The following is a 24,015-nucleotide window of genomic DNA, read 5'->3' on the forward strand; positions in this document are numbered from 1 at the left end:
TCTGTGCCGATTCTGTGCCTTGATTTTTCATTTGTATTACCTGGTGCACTTGTTCTCATTTGGAAAAGTAAAAATATTGCTCTTTATTTTATTTGTAGGTTTGTGAAAAGAAAAGATTTGTCCTGTAACCTAGTGCACATTTTTATGTTGAGATGTAAGAAGTTTCCATTAAAAGAAATGTCACGGAACGCTCGCCTCCCGCAAGGCACGTGGTTTTGCAAGCCACGTGCAGGGGGAGGACTTTCATTTGTGGCCACACCTGCACGTTGTTTTGTCTGTGTGTATTTAAACTTACGTCAGGGTGTGCGGTGTGATTGGTCATTGTCGATGTAACTTGTTGATGTAACGTGTTAATGTTCCTTCGTCCTTGTGAAAGGGTATGCGTGTGAATCATGTTTGTTTAAATGTCAAATTGTTTCATGTTCATGTTTATCATTTGTAATAGGCGTGCGTGCCACTGCCATTTATGTAATAAATGTTCGTCCCTGTCGAGGGAATAAATGTTCGCATCCTGCTCCACACCCTGCGGCACTCAGGCCAACACGTGTTACAAGAAAAGCTGAACCAAAAATGTTTCTGTATGCTCAAATTGTCCTAGTGTATGTTCCACAGCAGGTAATATGTCCCGCTGTTATTTAGCTCATTTAAACGCACTTTGACCAGATGATATACCAGCACCAAGTCTTGAATGGCCACCTGCGCAGTGTGTAATTCTTCTTACCTGGAGTGAGGAATAGGTGCTTTGCGGTAACCGTGATGCGTGGAGTTAGCATGGAGTGACACAGACACTATTGTGGAAACTCTGAAGGTCTCATTTATCCTCTACCCCAACTATACCAAGCCAGGTGACACGGCTACCATTTTTACATAAAGGAAACCATATAAAGCACTTTACAGCATGACTATTTACACATACAGTATTTAGCTGACACTTTTTATCCAAAGCAACTTACAGCTCTAACTGAACACAACTAGAGCAACTGAGAGTTAAGGGCTTTGCTCAGCGGCCCAACAGTAGCACCCTGGCAGTGGTGGGGCTTGAACTGGCAACCTTCTGACTACTAGTCAAGTAACATATCTATAGAGTCTCCACTGCTACCAAAAAACATTGAGACCTGCAGCAGAGCATTTGCAAGGCCCTGTAAGACTGAGCTGATTTTCCACACCTTTTGTATGCTACACATCTGATTATTTTGCTTTGCAACAAGAGGTGATGTCTTCACATTTCCTTTTCTGTACTTTTGCTTTGCACCCTCCTCTCCTAATTGCATTAATACTGTCCACCATTGCTGTGATGTTGTCACTCTAAATATCCTGTTGCTTTTTTTTTCGCTGGCAAACCCTTGCAATTGCCCGCTCCACTCTGGGTCCATGTGTAGCTGCTATGAGAAGCCCACTACAAGTCTGTCACATTTTGCTATGTAACGCACCATATCTGTAGTGCTCTGAAAGACAGTAGACAGTGCTGACAAAGCTGTCAACAGTCTCTCGAGCTTCTTGCCGTTTTTGGTTAAAGTTTGCTTGTTCATAAATGACATTCCTCAGAACTACAACGTGGGTGTGAAGCTTGGCTTTAACTACGCCGCCTCCTCCACCTTAGCGATGTCAGACCATCCTCTTCTTGTTTTGCAGCCCTCCAGAACCAACACCAACTACAATTCCCAGAATCCTCCGGGGATATCATCGTTCCCAGAATACTAATCCAGCACACCTGTGCATCATTACAATCACCTTTATATACGCTGCTCACACGCTTCCTTATTATGAAGTATTGCCTCTTGTTACTTGAGCATTACTGAGTGTTGTACATTGACCTATTTATGTTTCTAGTCTGTTTATGAGTTTTGCCTTGCCCTTGTTACTCATGTTTGCCCTGTCCTATTGCCTCGCTATCTGCTACTCTGATTCTGTATTTGCCCTTTGGATGTGTCTGCCTCTTGAACTTTCTCTCAGGAGTTTTACATGAACCATGCATTAAGTTAATAAACTGTTTGCCTTTTGCCATCCGCCAGCATCTGAGCTGTCTTGCTGCGTGACACTTCCCCTCTGGTGTCAGAGTCTTAACTTCCTTTTCCTCCAGTGAGTCTTCCAAGCCAGAGACTTCTCTTGAAAAACTATACACACTTCGGCCACTTCTGGTGTGCTAAAGTTAAACATGGCTGGTTGTGGAAACTGAAACTGGTCCATCTTGACCTCTGCCACAGAGCGCTTTTCCTGAATTTGAAACCAAGTGCCACCCTCGAGGCAAAACTAGTCGCCAATGTCCTGCGGAGCTTGTCGTGGATGATATGGTGTAGTCCAAGTGATGACTCCTGACACTGTGTGTGTCAACATCAATCAAGGACAATGCTACATTAACATATGTGGCTTCATTTTTATTTCAGTCACATTCCTGTCCATGTGTACACCTCTCACACACTCTCCTTAATGTAATTTCCTGTAAGCAGGCCAAAACAATCACTGTTAAGTAAAAAATGTTAAGCACTTTACCACTGCAAGTGCAAGGTAAATCTTACCCAAGTATTTAAGCAAAATCATTTATTATTATTTTGTCTGCATAGCTGTTTCTAATGATGACTCTTGTATTTTAAATGCTTGTATGGAGAACCCAGTGAAGTCCTGGTAACTACATGTGCGATGGATAATTAGTGATCGTCACATGCTGTTCAGGGAACAAGTGTTAACAGCCAATGATTAATCAATAAGCAAAGGATGCCAGTCATTGAAATGAGATTATAATAGCGAATGTCTCTTAGCACACTGACAAAAATAAATGATGTGTACTTAGATGATAAACATGGTACAACATAAGACTAATTCACTAATCCAAAACTGTATTTTTTCATCAGTAATCGGTTTCTGACCACATGTTGGCTACTGGCTTGGTATTTTGTGCTAGCAGATCTCTCTCAATTCAGTAGTAACAATGGTGTGTCAAGACGTCAGCTGGTGGGCCTGACACGCTTGTGTAAATGCGCAACTCCCACAAGTCCACATGTCAGTGTCACTGCTGGGTTGAAAATGTTCCACCACCTGAATAATATCTGGTCAGCAGTGGTACTTTGGTCAAAAACCGATCATTGAGAACACATTAGAGGGTGACTGACAAATTAGGAATGGCTTCAGGTATGCTACAGTCCATGTCTGCACTTCTAAGTGTACCTAACAAAAGGCCAGTACGTGTAGACACAAAGTAGGTGTAATGCAGCAGCCAGTGAGTGTGTATGGGCATACGTGGGGATGTGAAAAATCTAGAGCCTTTAAGCAAGTCATTCAGTATGTCTTGAAACTCTCGACTCTCAGGGATCCAATTTTGGAAAGTTATTATTGTTTGGAACCACCCCTCAGCACCACCACCAACACCACCCCCTGAGTAATTCCTTCTGCTGTCTCCTACTCATTCATTCAAAAAGCAGAATCAGTATGATCATCTTTAGCCACAGGCTTTTCCACCTCAGAGCTTCCAGAGTCAGGAAAGAGGCAGCACCAGTAGAACGGTAAGATCTGCTTTTCCAGAAGTGGGATCACCTGTGGAAGCACCTGTTCTGTTGAATAAAATGTTCCTTCTGCATATCACACCAATTTAGTTCAAATTTTTCTCTCATAACAAGCACCCACCTCTGTTCTTTCCTTGCGCCTAACCTTTTGATATACTAAATCATTACTGGACCATTTTAGTCATCCTTAACAATTTTCATGAAATTTAACCTTTTTAGTTTTAACAGCTATGAATCCCTTCACAAGCGCACCCACACAAAATGCTAATGTAAACCACATGAAATATGTATTTCAGAAATGTAATGCCACCCGCAACATTTCCGTAGCTCCAGAGTATCCGCACCACCCGGGTAAGATGCTCACTGTCCTCTGTTAACCTGTGACACTGTGACACTGTGGGCTAGTTGGCAGGCCAGCAGACAGCTGGTCCTGTGGAGCTTTGGTAGGGCTGGCAGCATCTTTAGCTGACAAACCTTTAGCAACTGTCACATTGGAACATATGGTTGAAAGTCAACTGGTCATTCAAGTGCTTCTCCTAATGAATAAACTCCGCTGCTGGGCACAGGGAATTTTAATGGCGGCTTGCGGAATTTCGAACGCTGTCCACTGCTTTTCTGCCATTGCCCTTTTTTTTTAATGAAAGTCTTTCATTTTCCAAAAGCCTTCAAAAAACATCCGCATGGATCCAGATAGGTCTCAAACCATTCCAAGAACACGCAATCATTCCTTATTTAGACTGGTGATGAAACTTGAATGGCAGCTGCCTTACCGGGTGGGGCAGGCAGACGTGTGGAACCAGTGGCCCTGGGGAGGGACGGCTTCTCCCTCCTCACACGCACGCTGCCCACCATAAGGCTGCAGCTCGCTAGCCTGATACAAACATCCACTACTCGAGTTTTAGTCTTTTCCCTGTTATAAATAAACAAACAGATAAATAAATAAACAGTAAAAAAAAAAAAAAAAAACACGTTGTAATGCCGAATGCAGAAATGTAAGATGAAGACGATCTGGGCGACTCAAGCAGGCTCGCTTAGATTCTAAAAAATGCACCAGTACTATTTTACTACAGCTTATATCTTACTAACACCTTAAATTAGAATGATAGGAGGTTGGGGGATTTAAAAGGTTTGGCCTATTTAACTGTCAAAATTGAAGGTTGACTGCATTTCTGCGCTGATCATATTAACGACACACTACTAGTCACATGGTTGTGCGCATGGATGTCATGCCACAGTCATAAGACTGGCGGGGGGGAATGCAGCTATACATCTCTTCAACTCAGTGTGAGCTTTTAAGCACTCCGATTGTGCCAACTCAACACCAATATATTTTTGATAAAAATATATGGAGTTTACTTTTAGCCTGTGTCTGTGATGGAGACTGTGATCACATGAAGGAAAGGGCAGTGTGACTGACCACCATCCAGGAAGGTAAATGCCAGGGAGCTGGCATTTTGGTCTTGTGGTCAGAACACCTGTTCACCACCTAGAAGACCCCCAGTGGAAGATGTTGCTGAACTGCCTGAAGCTGCGACTTCAATAGACAATGCTCTACTCTGAGGATGCTACCCATTATCCTCACAAATGATCTTTAAACTGCGAAGGCTGCTTTTTATTTTAATGAACTGAATGAATAATTGCTGAGTAAATTCACAAAGCCTGTGACATTTGATTGAACAGAGCTGGTCTGACTGGTACTGGAAAGAAAGCAGGCACATAAAACCGAGCGCTGGAAAGAACGGACGAGCTCCAACTCGTTTCGCTGTCTGCACAGTCGCCTCATCTAATGAGCCATCACAAAGCTTCCCCACGTCTTTCCTTTGGCACTTTGACAAAAACTTGCCCCATTTTCCAACAAGGACAATATTGACGTTTACATTTTATATTATAAAAAATGTATGTATGTATGGTAAATGAAGCATTGCATGACCTACCAAAAGCCCTAGCAGTAGACTGTAATACTACAGATAAAAAACAAATGTCCGAATTCTTCTTTAAGATGTTCTTTCTCAAGGAATCATCTTGCCTTCTGTAGTCTAAAAACATCACAAGGTGGGGGATAAAAAGATCATTCAAAGCCAATTCCACTGGGCAGAGGCACTGGTACACCATCATGAGTCTACGGAGCATGTCCCCACAACCACATGTTCTCCTTCCTGAGGAGATCTCTGAGACGTCTTGTCTGCTCCGCAATACAAGAGATGAAATTCGCTTGGTGATTCATCATATATCCAGAAAGCCTCCAGCCTTGCTGACATTTTCTGGTTCCTGCATTGCTGACACTGCTCGTTCCTTTATCTACATCAATGCTGACTCCAGAATCCTCCACTATCACCTGGTTCTTGATGTTTGCTGAGTGCAGCTACAAGCCACTGGTCTTGTTTTGTTTGTGTATCTGCGAAAATTAGCATTGAGCATTTATAGTTCTTAGAAAGAAAGAAAATCGGAATTGACCAAGACTTCGGCACATGCCTACTTACTACATCCCTAGAGAGAGGGACTTGCCAGAATATGTGTCTAGTTTGGAGAACACTTACACCCCCTCAAACTGTCCTAGTGTGTGTTCTAAAGCAGGCAGTCTTTTTACTGAGTCATTCTGCTTAGTGAAATCAAAGCAAATACTCACATTGTTATTGGACTCATATGACAACCATGCCAGCACACCAGTTTGAGAGCATAGTCTAACATCACAGGGGACAGTGGTAGCACAGTGCTTAAGGTACTTGACTTGTAATCAGTAGGTTGCTAGTTCAAGCCCGACAAAGTTGTTCTGAGAAAGGCCATAAATCGCTCAAGTTGTACTTAACCATTGCTTTGGATAAAAGTGTCAGGTAAATGTGATTCAAACCAGTACTGCCAAATATAACCAATACACTTTGGGCACTATAGTAAAATAATTATCCTTAGATCACCATGAATATGTTTATACACTACAGTCACTCTGTATGGTATCTGCAGTATGTAATTCATCAGTTCTCAAGTGTCACTCAAAGCCACATTCACTGTTAAAAAGTCTATGCATTGTAGGTGCACAACCCTACTAATTATTGGGTTTGCATCTTTCAGTATAAAACTATTCAGCCATGCGAACTCCACAGACAAACATTTGCAGCATTATGGGCTGTTCTGAAGAGCTCAGTGACTTTAAATGTGGCACCATCATAGGATAACACCGTTGTCACAAGTCAGCTGTGAAACTTTTACCCTGCTAGATCTGCCTATTACTGTGAAATGGAAAATGGGAAAAAAAATATTATGGAAGTATCTAAGAGCAACAGCTCAGCTCCAAAGTGCTAGACCTCACAAACCCAAAGCTGAAATGCTGAGCACTGAGCACATGGCGTGTAAAAAAAAAACAAAAAAAAAAAACCTCACTGCAGAGTTCCAAACTAGAAGCATCATGAGCACAAGACCTGTGCATCGGGAACTTCATGAAGTGTGCTTCTACAGCTGAGCAGCTGCACACAAGCCTAAGATCACTATTTACAATATCACGCAGCGACTGGAGTGATGTAAGCACGCTGCCACTAGACTCCGGAGTAGTGGAAACATGTCCTCTGAACTTGTAGATCACACTTCACGATCTGGCAGTTAGATGAATGTGAGTTTGGCAGATGCCAGAAGAATGCTCTCTACCAGAGTACGCAGTGCCAACAGTAAAGTGTGGTGGAGGAGTGATAAGTGGTCTGAGGTTGTTTGTCGGGCTTTTGGGCTAGGCCCATTAGTTCCAGTGAAGGGCAGTGTTAATACAGAGCACAGACACATTTCAAACAGTTCAATTCTTTGAGGAGAGCTCTTTCCTGTTCCTGCATGGCTGTACCACTCATCAGGAGGAGCTAAACGAGACAAACGGGTAGGACTAAGGCTCTTAATATCATCACTCATGCTCTCTGGTCTTAAACACCTTTTTATTGTATCATTTTATGCAGAGCCGTTCTGTTACTAAACCATTTGATTTTTAGCTTTAGTTTGTATAATCTATATTTATTACACACCTTGTGGTTTTATTATTCATGCTCTTTAAATTGTACTTATTGCACAGCTTTGACAAACATTTCACTACAAATCTTATACATCACATATTTCTAAGAAAATAATAAGTAAATTTGAAACTTGAAACAAAGCAAGATCTTTAAAGACAAGGTTTGAGGTGTTGAGGAATTGCATCGGCCTAGGCAAATCCGTGACCTCAACCTCACTGAACACCTTTGAGATTAATTGGAATGTTGAATGTGTGCCAGGCTTTCTTGTAAATGAGTGGTGCCTGACATCACAAATGATCTTTTGACTTAATGGGCACACATTTCCACAGATCCACTTTGGGCAGGCAAAGCCTGTACACAAGAGTGGAGGGTGCTCCAACTACAAAGGGAGAATAAACTCTTAACGCTTATGGCTTCGGAATAGGATGTCCAACAAGCTCGTATGGGTATGACCATGTCCATATACTTTTGGCCATATATAGATAACATATCTATATGTGTAATCTGAACCTGCGTTTGAAGATTTAGAACGCAAACTGGGAGAAGACTTGGTAAAAAGTTAATCAATAACCTTAGTGGCTCTGTACATAATGAGATCAACATATGGATGAGCTCAGGCAAGACAGAAGGCAAAACTCCCTGGGGAGAACACTATAAGAGTTAAAGCAACACTGCGCTATGAAGGAAAAGGTCTGCTTGCCAAAAGCTGTCTGTCCCAAACCTGTAAGGCACACAATAACAGTTCCAAACCAGGGAGCCATTAAAGCGAGGCAACTTGTTGCACGATTCAGCCAACCTGCTCTTTCAATCTGCAGTATGAGTCACGGATAATAAACTGAAATGTAGCTCTTTTTGTGCATTTCAGCCACATTTACCTCAGAAATGAGCTGCAGTACGCGGTAGGTACGTGAGGTGCCAGAGCACGTACAAAATAAAATTCAAACAATCAAAACACTCTGACAGCAGGTCAAAAATTGCACCATAAGCCTGTTTGCAGAAAAGCTACTTCATAATTGTTTCATAAAGGTAAAGGTCATCTTGGGCATTACATAGATTTGTAGACCTTTATGCCGTAGCCAACAATTCACTTTTTACTTTTTGAAATCCTTTCATGTACACTGCTGACACAGAAGATTTAATTAATGAGACCCATTTAGAGCCCCAATCAGTATAGAACAGTGTCGGGAACAAGCGTGTCCTCTAAATGTCACAGCGGTCAAAACAGCGTCGCCTGCGATTGTGTCTGATTTCAACAAAAAGGAGGAAAATGCCACAAAGACGTTAACAGCTTCAGAAGGAAAAATGCCTAGAGATTAAATTAATCATCTGGATGACAGTCATGATTCTCAACTGCTGGAATTCATAATAGATTACGCATGCACGCAAGATGCGAGTGTCCTTGGGCTGTTTCCTTTCAAACGGAATTTGTGCTGGAAAATATAGGGAAGTCTTCTTTAAGAGATTAAAAAAGTTACTATAAGATATTTCCAAATGCACAAAGTCAGAGCATGTCACTTAAGAGTGCCATTAAGTGAAGACTTTAACCTGGTATGAGACCCGTATGTCGAGCTCCTCAGTGCCCTTAACCAATGTGTCCAGGTGGACCGCAGGTTCTGACTGATGATCAGGGAGATGACGGCCAGTCAACTGTGAGAAGAGTCTGATCTCAGGCACAGCCTCCAGCAAATGAGGGGATATTAAATCCACATACCCATTCACAGCACACACTGAGACACACAGAGTAGCTCCAATGGCAGTGCTGTGGTTTTTCTCCATTATTTTCTATTACTAGGTGCACAGTAAATTGTCCATTAGGGAATCATTTTCAGTCCCCATTGTGCCCGGTTCTGTCCACAGATCATACAGTAAGGAAGTAAATCACACTCTAAGGTCAGGATAATACACTCTGTTTCCACTGTCCACAGCATGTATGCGTCATACCTGAGATGAGATTTTGGTCTGAACGGGGATAATGGTCATTTAGCTGGGATCTGTTTGTGTTCATCAATGAGACTCGATGATAGCACAGCATCCTTCATCTGCCGTCATCTACTCATCTTCATCCGAAAGCAGAAAGTAATATCACTTCCTTTACCCCTTTAAATGCCCATTAAATATGTTCTAGGCAACCAAATTCAGAGTAAACATAAATCATTTGTTTACAATGTGCTACAACACATTTTCTGAAATGATATGATATTATATCCCATTTTTTTCAAACCCATAAACACAAATCCAAAAACTTGAACTCAGATCATCAAAATCTCTGCCTGGCTAAAACAAACTATTGACTCAAAACAAGTTAACTTTGCCTTTAAAATATACACAAATCAATCGAATGCTACACAAATCAATCAATCAAATGCATAGCTGCTACTAACCATTAACTAGACACTAGTGCAATCAGTTGAAAACAGTTATCAAAGCTGATATTGATCATATGTAACAACTGTGCAAAGAAAAAATAATAATAAAAATGAGTACAAGAGGATTCATGCAGTACAAAAAGTGCTAGATCTAGATCTCGTCTTGTTTATGGTGATACAAACGAGCATTTGGAACAAATGGATCAGAATACTTATGTAGTAATCAGAAGGTTGCCAGTTCAAGCCCAACCACTGCCAAATTGCCGTTTTGGATAAAAGCATCAGCTAAATGCCTGAAATGTAAGTGTAACACCAACAGATATCATAATCCTAAAAAGAATGCCTTTAAAATGTCTACTGAAAGAAATGATTTTATGAAAAAGAGGAAGCTCTTCCGTAATTAGCAGGCTGCCTCAGGCAAGAACAAATAATAGTTGAAGCAACTGATCTGAAGATCTTACAAATCTTCAGATATAGCTCAGGGACATGCCATGAAGAGATTGAAATACAAACAATACAACTTTAAAGTGCATTCTGGACCTAAGTGGTAATCAGTGAAGGGAGGCAAGATCAGGAGAGATATTTTCTCTTTTCCTGGTACCAGTTGGATGAATAGCCACTGCATTTTGAACCAACTGCAAGTAAGGCAGGGTTGTCGGATATAGTCCCAACTACAATAATTAATACACTGATTACACAAAAATGGCAAATTGCTGATGCATGTTTTTTTTTTGTTGCAGCGGTTCAAGTGTTTGGCCAGAACGAACCTCCAGAAAGAGGTTCAAAGGCCTCTGGCATAGATTCTACAAATCTCCGGAATTCTTCCAAAAGATATTCCTTTAGCTGAAGTTTTGATGGAGAGTAATGTCTAGTATAGAAGCCCAAAATCTCCCATAAGTGTTGATCTTTGCTGAGATCTGGCAACTGCACGGTGATAGAATATGATTTACAGGATTTTCATACCCATCAAATCATTCAGTGATCTCGTGTTTTGTGGATTTGGGCATTGTCCACCTGGAAGAGACCAGTCCCATCAAGCCAAAGATTCTTCATAATTGGATAAAGGTGATCAGTCAGGATAACTCTATTGACCCGCAGTGACCCTTCCCTCTAAAGGGCCAATTGATCCTGACAGCATAAAGCTAATAAATGCTTGGTATGAAAGTTATGCTTCTGGTTATGCGAGATATATTAGGATATCTGCTATTGGTGTGTATTAAGTGAATATTGCCTAAGGTTGTGCCAAAAAGCTTTCCTTTTCATAACTGAAGAAAACATTTGTTGGACTGTATTCAAGGTATCAAGATTTGTATGTTAGTGTTACAAAAACAGTAGTAAAAGCAGAAGTAGTAAAAGGCAGTTTGCAGTCTAAAGTTGAACTACAGGCTGATGGATCATTGCTTTTAAACAGTAAGTGATATGCTGTAAATATAGATGGCACAAATCCAATATCACATATCGAAATCAGGTGGATATCGGGAAAAAATGCTGGATCCGATATTGAGAGAAAAACGTAAGTTAACCAATCCAATACCATCATGAAACCAGCCTGAAAATAGCACAGAATTGGTTTGCAGCAGCACACCACATGTCACATAACAGCCAGTTTAGTTTGAGCAGGTCGTGACAACAGTTTGAGCACAGTTTATGCACAGATGTAGAGTTTAAAAAGAAGGGTTTTCTTCATATTCGTGATTTTAAAAATTATGTTCAAAATCAAATATCCATGCACTCGCACTCATGTGATGACTTGCATTGCTATCATGTAATTTTGATAACCCAGTGTGGGCGAAGAAGTTCTCCGCCTTCTAGTGAGAGCATTTAAACAAGACTAAAAATGATCAAAAAAAGAACATTTTAGCCATGAACACCACCATGGAAAATTACCAGTGCTGGTTTAAAGGGGAACGATCAGCAAAAACCTGACTACACTGAGCCTGAGAGGAGAAAGAAAAAGTAAAAGCACTCTCTTCTCTAAATCCATGAAGTTAATTACTCTGTGGCTTCAGTATATTCAAACCATATAGAAAGCGGGAAAACTGCTGAGTTTGCTGTTGGCCTGCTGAGTTTTTAGGTGGACTGGAGAGTTTGAATAAGAAGATGGAAAATAAGAAAACTTCAGCTAACTCTTTCCATGTTTTTTTTTCAGTTAGAAAGAATAGGAGTCATTTCAGGAGTTAGTGAATGAAAAAGCTCTCTGTGTGTGTGTGTGTGTGTGTGTGTGTGTGTGTGTGTGTGTGTGTGTGTGTGTGTGTGTGTGTGTGTGTGTGTGTGTGTCTGTGTGTGTGTGTGATGTGTGTGATGTGTGTGTGTGTGTGTGTGTGATGTGTGTCTGTGTGTGTCTGTGTGTGTCTGTGTGTGTGTGTGTGTGTGTGTGTGTGTGTGATGTGTGTGTGTGTGTCTGTGTGTTGGGGGTGACTACAGTACAACTGAGAACCAGGCAGGTGATGACCAAGGAAATAAATATCATCTCACTAAGGAAAACGCTGTATAGCAATGGAAGAAAAAAAATTAGTGGCTTAGTCTTGTAAACAAGTAATTTTTAAGATTTTTTTTTTTATCATTTTATTCTTATTTCTCGGTTGTATCCATGCATAATACCTGTAAAAAATAAAGTATATGTAATACATATCACACAAACAAATCCCCAACAATCACCCAAGCAACTGAATCACAGCTCCACTGCAAAAATACTGGATCGGTATTGATATCGGGTGTCATTCAAATCCAAGATATCAGTATCTGTTCATATAGAAAAACAGATATTGTGCCATCTCTAGTTGTAAATGATACAGCTTTACAGATAATATGTTGGTCGTAGGTGCTACAGGTGAATGCAAAAATACTATTTGTGAGTTTCAAGGCTACAAAACTCTAAAGCCAATCCAATATTTTTACATACGCATGTACAATAGTAAACAAAGCTTTCCAAGTATCATTTGGAGCCTTAAAAAACTAGCTGTATTTCTACTATAAAGAGCAAGGATGATGTAGACATCAAGAGTTAGAGGCATTTCCAGGGGCTAACTATCTTGCATTTTGCATCAAAGGATTGGAATGAGGTACTCTTGAGACATTCCTCTGGTCGATAGGGTGGTGTGCTACAGGGAACAACTACCCCCTACCATATTAACCTGGTTCAAATGGACAGGAAATAACAAGTCAGAAATATCCAACCTCTTTTGAGTAACAAGATTTCAGTTTTCCTCTTTGCTTCCAGCTGAACACTTTCACGAAGAAGCTTTAATATAGCCACGTTATAAAGATACTATTTCGTCTCATAGTACATAACACATGTATGCACATACGATAAGCAAAGATATGCGTACCACTCAAATCTCAGTAGACTCAGAAAGCCAGTAAGGACCTGTTAAAAGCACAGGCACATCGGCGAATGATCGCTGCAGAGCTCACATACCTGTATCTTCTGTTGCAGCCGACTACTTCTGGATGCGCTAATATTAAAGTGGAAACACTTCTGTACTACTTAAGTATCCTAGCTATGTGAGCCCTTGACATGTCTACTTTAGTTTGAATAAGTGTATTTCTGAGTTCTTAAGAAAAGAATGTGGGATTTATTTATGGAATGTGCTAAAAATGGATAAGATGAACCACAAAGAACCAACATCTCTGACTTACGTGGACTATGCCAATATATTTCTAAACAGCACTCGGCAGAATGAATTGATGCAATCAGTAGCTACACATGAATCAGTGGGGATACGTTTAGATTTTTTAAAAATATGACCTTGGATTACATTTAGGTTTTTGATCATTTTTAATATGTTTTGACTTAACTATTATGCCCGTGAAATCACCTAGGTGTAGCTACTGCAGATCATAACGTTAGTAGCCCATGTTTGGATGAACTCTTCTGGTACTGAACAGACACTTTTACTCGCAAAGGGTTAGACTACATTGACGGCTGGATGCAAATAAATGTAAGCAGTCAGGTCCAAGCAGACGGGTTATTGCCTACTTGAGCACATTTCCCTCTAACTATTAGGTTTTTGCACTGCACAGAACCCAAAACCCACTGTATCTTGCAGCCTTATTGCCGCTGATAGTAAAAACAGAAAAACAAGTTAATCAATCGCCACTCCATAAAACTCCTTAATAGCGCTGTATTCAAGATAACTACCGTAATGACAGGAATCTTACAACTGCAAAAGGACACCAGTGAAACATTTAGACAAATACATTGCAATAACGTGTACACTTTAAACAATAGAACAAAAGCGCCGGAGAATCTTGATAGCCCGGACAAAACCCTTACCTCAAATAACAATCCACTTTTCTCACGCTGGAAAGGGAGCAAGAGAAGGTTTGCAATCCGGTCAGGATGTTAGTGAATGAGCGCTCCTGCTCCCAAACAGGAGGTCAGTGGCGTTGCTTGGATGTTTTTGCAGCCCAGGAGGCAAGCTGCCCACACAGAGCCAGCATCAGCGGGGTAGAGCGGGCTTTCACCCAGCCTCTGTCCCGGCGTCGAGAGCATCAAAACACCACCTCCTCCTCCTCCTCCTCCTCCGGCACTGGCGGTTTCGCTTTAACGTTAGAAAGGGAGCGAAAAGGCGAAAGGCGCAATCTTAACAGGTTATCCCAAGGAAATGTTAACCTTGAACTTTAATTGTATGGTTTAACGCTGATGCATCGCTCCATCAATAGAGCAAATCAAACATAGGAAGGGAGGTAGAACCACGGGCAACTCGATGCGAGAGTTCAGTCACTCCGGACTATGGAAACGGTGACCAAAGAATACACCTCCTGTCGCGACAGTTTTCAAGGCGTGTAGGCTATATTTCAAGCACGTAGAAATATGATTGCAGATTATTTCGCATGCTACTCATTTTCAAGCGTCTGTTATTCTGGATTATTTACTTAGGCTACTGATTCGCAATGGAAGGAGCCTTTTAAGACTTACCTAAATATGAAAGTTTGCCTATATATGTGGAACCACAGATGATGAGTTTATACCTGTAGGAATCGCTAAAGAGATGGAAAGTACATTTTAAAAAACGGAACTGGTTGAACAAAATATGGGTTATATTTAAAACTCATTTAAATAACCTGTTACATGTATATATCGCTTTCTCAAATCTACAAGAAAATAAGTGGGGTTTTTTTTTATTTACTGCTGAACAATAGATTTTGAAATATATATTTTTTACTTACGTTCGATCATTGGATAACCACACGGATGTTTTTTTTAAAGAGACCAAGTTTTTAGTTTTCCTTGCTCAATCACACCTATTTAAACCTAAGATTATTTAAACTGTCACAAGTTAAAATATGTTAGAGTAAAGAAGATAGTTTAAAAAGCAGTTTAAACTCAGCATGTGTGTGATAACCCTGCAGCAACTTATCAGGGCAGGGACGCGAATCCGCAGGCTATGGTGGCCATGATTACGTTACTGATTACGGCTTGTACCCTGCTGCAGCTGATAGTGGTAGTGTGTGCTGAGCACTGCCACTGCTACTCCAGACCCTGACTGCAAACTGAGACTATGTTGTCTTATCACACTATAAGGTCAGTGTACAGTAGACAGAATGTTATTGTGCAAAAGGGCTATTCATAGAAGAGGGCGTTTCAAACACTGAATAATTTAGCAAGTACTACACTCGTGACTACACTTTTCCTTTACCAGAGTTGGACACAGTAAGTTAGGAATGGGCTTTATTATTATTCTAGGTTTCTCATTCTCTGATCCTGGTGTTTTATGAGATGTCTAAGCATGAACGCAAAATTTAACTTAACATTTAATGATATAAAATGCACTGGAAAACACAATCAGTGTAAGATTATGTTTTGGTCAGATGGGTGTATACACTGGTTTACTTTAAGTTACAAGACTTTCTTGACAGACAACACCTTACTTATATCACCTACTCTTAACAATATTTGCTAAGTACAGTACCTGTATGTTTTGTGTTACTTTTGTGCTATAATTTTCTTTTTCCTTATGTATGTTTAGTTTTTTTAAGTTTGTATTATTTGCTGACCTATAAGGCCAATTTAGATACCAAGTATTAGAAAACCCTTTGTAAATAAATGTCCAAATCTCAACACACTTGCTTCAAACTGAGTCTGGTTTGTAAGTACTTTCACACAGACTTGGTCATGGGGTTTAGGCTGGAGCATGGCTTATAGTAATCTGTAAAATTGGAAAAAAAAAAAAAAACAAAAAAAAAACCTCCACATATAGTAAATTGTAATATAATCACTTGCCTTCAGCACTTAACAGGGTATCATCTCACGCATGACAACAAGAAGCACAACGCAGTTGCAACTATTAAGTAGCTAAACCAGTGTCGCAGTCAGAAAACCCAATGATGTGAAACTCGAGTTTTCAGTGTTGAAATTCTACACCGCTTGCCGAGTTTGAAAATGTGGGTGAATTGAAAAGAATTCCAAGGGATAAATCCTTAAGCTCATGAGAGCTTTGCCCTAGGATGCTGTGTTCAAAACTAGTCGTAATAGTGTTTGCCATAATAAACAGGAGTGAGGGAGACACGAACCGAGAGCTGGTGGAGGGAAATGGAACAAGGGAAGGGATGAAAAGAGAAGGAAGGAAGGAAGGAAGGAAGGAAGGAGGGAGGGGCTAAAGCTCCTCCCCGGCTGGATTATTTCAATGAGGATTTGGTACTTAAGCACCACGGTCATGATTAGAAATCAGGGCCATCTGCTAGTCTGTGGGAAGGGAGAATGGAGATATCCCCTACACGCACATGTAACGTAGCCAGCTACAGAGCAGAGTTTGGTTTGTGCTTCTGATTGGAGTTCACAATTAGGGTGAGTCATTTACAAGCACTGAAAATAATCGAGCTTGCGATGTACTGTTTTAACCCTCATGTGCTGTTGGCCGATTTAGTGCAGATCAGAATGTCCTGTTTGGTAAGGTAATATGTTGAGATTTCGTATTTAAAAGAATGCAGACTCTACCATACTCTTGGTCATTCAGTCTGTCTCACGATCTCTCACACACAGATATGGATTCACATACAAAAACCACACATAGGCACTGACTGACATGTCTGACACGACACCACTGCCAAGCTGATTTGTTATTATATTGAGTCATATTACACCAGGGCAGGCATACAGCCTACTGCATGCTCAGAATAGCAGTGGAGTTCATTCTTATGTCACTGTTGCATGTTGCATGTATACAACCCCTGCACAACGTCTGAACACATGAACACGCATGTATGTTTAGGTTTTACTCTGCGTTAGGGCTCGTCACAAAGCGTATGATATGCGTAAAACCAAAAGGAGTTTGTAAGTTGTTGCCTAGCAACCACCTCTAGAATTAAATATAGGCAATGCAAAAGATGGATAATTCAAACTTCATTGCCTCATACCCTCAAACGTGGACCCCCATATAAAACACAAGTTCCATGTACACAAGAGACACGGGTCTGAGTGCACATTCCTAAAACGTAACATGACACGCAGCGGGTCTCAAATCTAGAGAGGAAAGAAAGTGCCAGTTCCAGGGTCCCACTGGACACAGTGACACACGCGTGCACACATACAATCGCAGGCTATCTCCTCTCATCTGTTACCAAGTATCACTCTCCCAGTTAGCTTGGCTGAAAGTGATATTTGCGTGTGCTGGGAAGGCTGTTATTTTTTTGTGTTTGTGTGTGTGTGTGGTTGCTTGAAGTTGCATTTTCATTGTCACATAGAGCTGCACTTCTCACATCACGGATTCTTGCGTACTGACTGAAGGAAAGGATTCCCTGACCTCACCTCTAAATCTTAGGATGCATTTATATTTGTAGTTGGTTCCAGAAAGTTGCACATTGTCATGTTTTAGTCCTGGTTTGCTCAGTGTGCACACTGATGTATCTACCATCAAACCAAAGCAAAGAGGGAGGAGCAAAATAAGTATGGTCTCATCCTGAAAGAACAGCTTTTATGACATATTTTGCAACAATAACCTACAAAAACAAAAAAAAAGCTCTACGCTGGGATAAACGCACGTGTGGGGTGTGTGTATTGTACAAGTTTCAAACTCAGGAGCAGGTAAAATGCATTAAGGAAGCAAAATGGCCCAAGGAATTCCTCCACTAAGTCCATTTGGATGTTTTTTGTTGTTTTTTTTTTTTTTTCCAGTAGGTAGAAAACAAATGGCCCAAATGTTAACAGAGCTTTGCACCAAATCGCTAACCCACATTTGACCTCTGCTCAATTTTGCTACCAAAACTCTGATAAAACTCCTCTCATATGGTGTTTAGGATCACATCTTGTGACATCACATCCTGCGTTTGGCCCTTTTGGGGCCTTTGGCACCAGAGCTCAGTTGGAAACGGACTGTGACTGACCTGCTTAGGGGGTCGTGGTCTGCTTACATGGTGCACACCAGGGTTGAAAAGACGGCATTCTCACTTGTTCTAATGAACCATACTAACAGAGCAATCACAGCAGGACTCAGTTTAATTAAACAAAAGTCTGAATGCACCTTCAAGTCGCGCTTTTGAGGCCCATGTGTTCCGGGGTAGTGGAAGCTTCAGGTTATGTCATTGGAGCGCTCCTCGCAGTGAATTTCACACTGAGCAGGGAAAAGCTACTCATCTAATAGAAGACATGCGCACAGGCACAGCGCATCCACCCACCTAATTTGGAGGCCAACCACATGCTCAACCCTCAGAGATGACTCATGAGTCTTTCAGAGCATCATCACACGTAGGCCACCATTTAGTCTTACTGTCATACTTGCATATGTATTGGTCTTTGTCTTTCCCTCTCTCTCTCTATCTCTCTCTGTTAATGAGTTCTTATAATTTGTCTTATGAAAGTTGATACTGATGTGTAATATTTCCAGTTTACAACATTTGTGTTCCTTAAGGCTTCCCTAAGACTTTAAAAGGAATGTTTTAACAAGGTAAATAAGCTAAACCAGCTAAAGAAAGCAGCCATAACTAGCCTCATTAACACTACCATTCAGAGTATGAACCATCTGCAAGACATTATCAGCAACAAGCAAGCATGATGGTGAACGTGTCACCTAAGCTGCATTTGAGATGTCTTACTCCCTCCCTGCCTCTATACAAACCCAATCTCCGTGCTGCTAAATATAGGAACCAAATGGATACAAACACACACGAAGACCTGCCAAACACGCACAGGAGCTGATCAGCTTTTCAGCAAAACCTGCCAGTGTGGGAGAATTCTAATCAGCGTCTGGGTTGCAAACGAGTGTGACACTTGTGCAATTCGTTGTTACTAATTTCGGTGTTAAAAGAGATCATGCAATACCTTTATTCTATAGAACCACAGGAAAAGACAGTCTAGAACTGCAGTATTGTCCAGTTCCCCCAGAAGTCATTCGAAGGCACCATTTTATATAGTTACTCTCATGTAAATTGGTATTCATGGTTCGGTTAGAATGAAGAATAGTTCATTCATTGTCATGTTTTCAAATGCATTCTTGAATCTAATGAAGTATGTCACACACTCACAGAAGCAGCACACCACTCAGTGTAGTTGCACACCAACAATCGAGATTTTGTTTTTTCATGTAAGACCTAGAGGTGTCAATCCTGTACTTTGCTTAATTAATGGAAAAAGACCTCTCTGAAAGGACAAGGGTAATTAGCACTGTGTGCCAAACAGAAATCGCTGTTAATGTTGATAGCACCTCTGCAACACTACTCCCCTGTGCCCAGGTTCAAAAGGTGGACTCTTCACTGTTTACTAGTTGACGGATGGAAAAAAAAACATACCATTGGACCTTTTAGCTTGTTGTTGCTATAATAAGTCTTCACAATTCCTTCACCCTTTCACATCTCTGTACTTCAACCTCGGCTCAGCCAATGGCCTCCCTCCCTCCCTGTGCACCCAGCCAACCTTTCCAACTGAAATCACTTTCATCCTCACCTCTCGTCCCAACCCCCTTCTCACTCTGTCTTCCCATCATTCTTAACTCAACCTCGGCTGTAATTCATCCCAGGGCTTGAGCTAGTCATCGACAGCGTGGTGGCTGCTGCTGACTCGCTGAACTGCTTGGACTGAGCTGTTTAGGTTAGTCACGGGCGGACACCTCATCCCCAGCGCCGGTGCCTGATCCAGGGCGGCTCCACTGGGAAAAAGACTCGGACGGTTTGCTGCTCCCACATGAAGTTCAGAAGTTGTACTCCAACCTGACCAAAGTGCAGCCAGAAGAGTATTTTGTGGTAAGATGCCGAGAGCGCTATGTAGATTTACATACGAATAAAAAACAAAACAAAAACCAGACCCAGTGCAGGCTAAGCAACTGAAGATTGAGGGGCAACTGTAAGGGTAGCTACGGTTCTGGCAGGGCTGCACACATCCACATATGAACAGAACAATCTGTGCCAGATGTAGAATCCAGAAGTGCACTTTCTGACTGTGATGGTAACTGGTTTAAATGGGGCATTGTATAATTGCTCCTGTGTGGGTAGGAAAGGGTCAGAATGTCACCGTGCTCATCCTGCATTTGTCATTTGAAATGGGCTTTGGGGTCACATCTCTCGCTCAAGACCTCAAATTCTTCTAAATTTCTGAATCTAATGCTGTATACCTTGCAGGTGCCCAATTAATTCCTCAAGAAAGATTATGGATCCATCTACCACCCCTTGTGCTTTTAGAATCATTATAGCATCAAAATTCACCTTGAACTTTGGAACGTGGCCATTATAGAGACCTTGTGATTTGGCAATGGTTATCAATAAGGCTGGCAGTATTTCAGCAGATTATTTAGTTTTTTTTAAATGTCTGAATATATTTAAAGAACATTCAACATTTCAGGTAATCTGTTCAGTCATTATAAAACAATAAATGTCTTGTATGTAAACGATCCTGAAAAATCCTCACCCAGAATAACTGCATCACGGGATGTTGGCGAGGTGCAGATGGTGCTATGTAAACAACAAAACTTGTTGAAAGAGGTGGAATGATTGAATTTATAGTACTGTGAAAAAAGCCTTAAGATCTGTTGTTTTCCCAGTGGTATAATGTCCAAATATAATTATTTCTCAGGCTCTTTATTAGGATGGAACCAAGAAAGTTGCATGCAGTATTTTAAAATACAGAAAACAAAAATGAGAAAGAAACAGCTTGTATAGGCTACAGTGGAAAGTATTTAGAACCTGGTGTTCTTAAGCCTAAATGGGATGGAACCTGAATATGAATTCAAAAAACCTCAGAACAGTCTCCCCAAAAGAGTTCAAGATGTGCTTATTGGTCACACTAAATACTGACTTTTGCCTGTAAAAGCCATTTTGTTATGAAAATTGTTTTTATTTAAATTTTTGTATATATATCCTGTATTTTGTGGTTCAATCTCAATAAAGAGATTGTCCATTATATATGCTCATTATTCCATTCCTAAAAAAAAATCTAATGGTTGCCTAAGACTTTTGCACAGTACTGTATGTCAACATGATCTTTTTGAAGAACAGTATTTATGTAGGTTTACTGCAGAATAATAAATTACCTATATAAATCTTTCATGTGACACAAAATGTTTTTCATTTTGCAGAAAGAAATACCACTCTTTTGTGTATTAGTCAATTAGGATCATTCTCCAATTTAAACAATTTTCCTATATTAAACAATACAATTCACACACAACCTTTACAGTTCTCACATTCCATTGTCTACTCTGACCCCTGCCGGTGTTTTTTTGGGCACTCGAGACCAGGAGGAGAGGCGGCACTCGGTGTGAGGGCACGGTGACCGTCACAGCTTGGCTTTTGTGTGTCATGCAGAACAGAGTTGCAGTGACCCAGAACAGCAGGGTCATTTTCCAATTACAATTCCAGCTAATGAGCCCTCGCTGTCTCCCTCGTTCCCTCTGTAGCACGGGAGCTCCCTGTGATGCAGGGAATACATACGCTCCCACAGCCAAGAGCTTCTTTAATGAGCTGCTTTCTCACAAAGCAAGTCTACAGCTGTCCAGTAAATTGTTGTTCTCTTTTTCATCCCCCAATCCCACCGGTACACTCCTAACTTTCCAAACTGCCTTTCACTGTGTAGCCCGTTCATATTTCCTAACACATAGGTTTCCTTAAACTCATGCATTAGCACTGTTCTGTCTTTACTGAATGCCTAATGTAAGTTGCCACAGTCAGTTATAGTTTCAGTTACTATTTGTTATCACTTGCAGATTTTCTGGTGCTAACAGGGCATTAAGAAGAACATATCTGATTTCAGAACTGGAACATTAATTCCAGAGATCAAATTTTAAGGCTCTGCATCAAGGCCATAGCGATAGCTAAGCAAGCCATTTAAGTGCACTTAATCTGCTGTAGTACATACCACACAATCTGGATTTATCTGAATCCATTTAGTGCTTCCAGCAATCTGCAAGCTTCTCTCACCCTACTGTGTCTCATTTATGTACAATGGCTTGGGATCTGACTTTATACAGACCTGAGCTGTTATTGCAGTTTCCCTGGAGAAAACTGAATAGAATTTTGATATGTTTTTGTTTTTTAGTAAATAAATGATCATGGCCATTTGTTCCTTAATATAATGCAGCTGCCTGCCAGCTTACCAACATTCTGTTTCACAGCAAGTTACAAACCTACTAGAAAACCACTACATGAATAACCCCACAGTTGTTGGTATTTATGTTACATTGTGGTAGGAATGTGCTAGGAATATCCTACTTACAGTGCTGACAGCAAAAATACAGGTTATTTCCTACTCCAGTTCCAGCTGCATATGCTACTAATCAGATCCACTGGTGACCTCTCCTCATTCTATATTTGATATACCAACACTAACGAGAGCATCCTCATGGGGGAACATCACAGTCTGGTTTGGGAACAGCACCAAGCAGGACAGACAAGTACTCCAGAGGGTGGTGCGTTCAGCAGAGCGCATCACTCATATGGAACTTCCTGACCTGCAGACCATCTATTACAAGCGGTGCCAGACCAAGGCCAGGAGGATTGTTAAGGACCCCACCCATCACTTCTCTCTTTTGAGGTCATTGAAACGCTTTCGCTCCTTGAAGACCAATACAGAGAGACTGAAATGGAGCTTCTTCCCACAGGCCATTTGGGCCCTGAATCAGGGAAACTGATAAACTGTGGGGACCACCACCACCATGTAAATCACATATATCCATATATACATTGTACATTGTGTATATATACATATTATACATATTGTACATGCATTGTAATATATATATATATATATATAAATAATATATTTCCTTATGCACCTGTTTTGTTTTGTTTTTCCCCTCAGTTTGGACAGAGCACTCTCAAACCATTTCACTGCGAGTTATACAGTGTATGACTATGTATGTGACAAATAAACCAAACTTGAAACTTGAACTTGTACTTGATATTTGTGGTAGGTCGTTCTAGCTTTGATGTTCTGTTTGGCTATATGCTGAGTCACATTACTGACATCTGCCTTTGAACTGACTTAGGAAAAGGGAACCCCGAATAAGACCAAATCCTCATTTGCAGTGGGAGTCAGCTACCCAATGCAAAGAGTATACAAATATGAAGTGCTAAAAGTAATATTTAACAATTAAAGAATAAACTACTGAGTACAACATGCCAAAAGTGAACATACCAACTTTGTCATGCCAAACATTAATACATTTTATAAGCTAGGTATTTTTAAAAAGCTGAATAATATCTATGTGAGTATTGAGAGATTAAAAGATTTGTACAGTGATTTTGAAAAATTGTTTATGTATTTATTTTTAACAGATTTTCATGCATGGCCTTGCATGGCAAATATAAAACAGCTTAGACTGAGACAAAGAAAAAAAATTGCAAATAAGAGTGAAAGAAAGGAAGGGCAAAGAACAATTAGTGAGAAATTACTTCCACGACGCTATAGCCTTTGCTAAGCATGGATAAGTGTCCTCAGACATGGATAAGTGTCCTCTGAAACTGCACAAGAGAAGCAGGCAAGGGAGCATCTACAGCCTCCCGTGACAGCGTTACACACCATAAATCCACAAGCTTTATTTCACTCCACACTGATGAAATATCGTGTACATTCACGACTTTTTCGATCCCGTTTAAAACAGTGTACATGTACTAGCACCTAAAATAGCTGAACTGAAGGTCACTTTTTTTCTTAACAATTCCAGGCACAGATCCAGCTGGCAGACTTACTGTAGGGATTAGAGAAAACAGAGACGGACAGGTGAGGCCTGCTTAACTTTATGT

The 24,015-nt window shown here is 40.7% G+C and overlaps 2 long non-coding RNA genes across 2 annotated transcripts; one reads left to right on the top strand and one right to left on the bottom strand.

Annotated features, from left to right (window-relative positions):
* Window positions 1-7,253: 7,253 nt before the first annotated feature.
* Window positions 7,254-11,118, top strand: LOC113588050. Its single transcript, XR_003411820.2, has 3 exons — window positions 7,254-7,350; window positions 7,810-7,926; window positions 10,587-11,118. It is a non-coding gene; the product is annotated as an uncharacterized LOC113588050 (long non-coding RNA).
* A 1,309-nt stretch (window positions 11,119-12,427) lies between these two features.
* LOC113588051 lies at window positions 12,428-15,283 on the bottom strand. The gene is made up of 4 exons (XR_003411821.2): window positions 15,019-15,283; window positions 14,768-14,832; window positions 14,123-14,390; window positions 12,428-12,447 (listed from the first exon to the last, which is right to left on the bottom strand). It is a non-coding gene; the product is annotated as an uncharacterized LOC113588051 (long non-coding RNA).
* Between the last annotated feature and the right edge of the window lie 8,732 nt (window positions 15,284-24,015).

The sequence above is a fragment of the Electrophorus electricus genome, chromosome 3 (assembly GCF_013358815.1).
Source record: "Electrophorus electricus isolate fEleEle1 chromosome 3, fEleEle1.pri, whole genome shotgun sequence".
NCBI lineage: Eukaryota > Metazoa > Chordata > Actinopteri > Gymnotiformes > Gymnotidae > Electrophorus > Electrophorus electricus.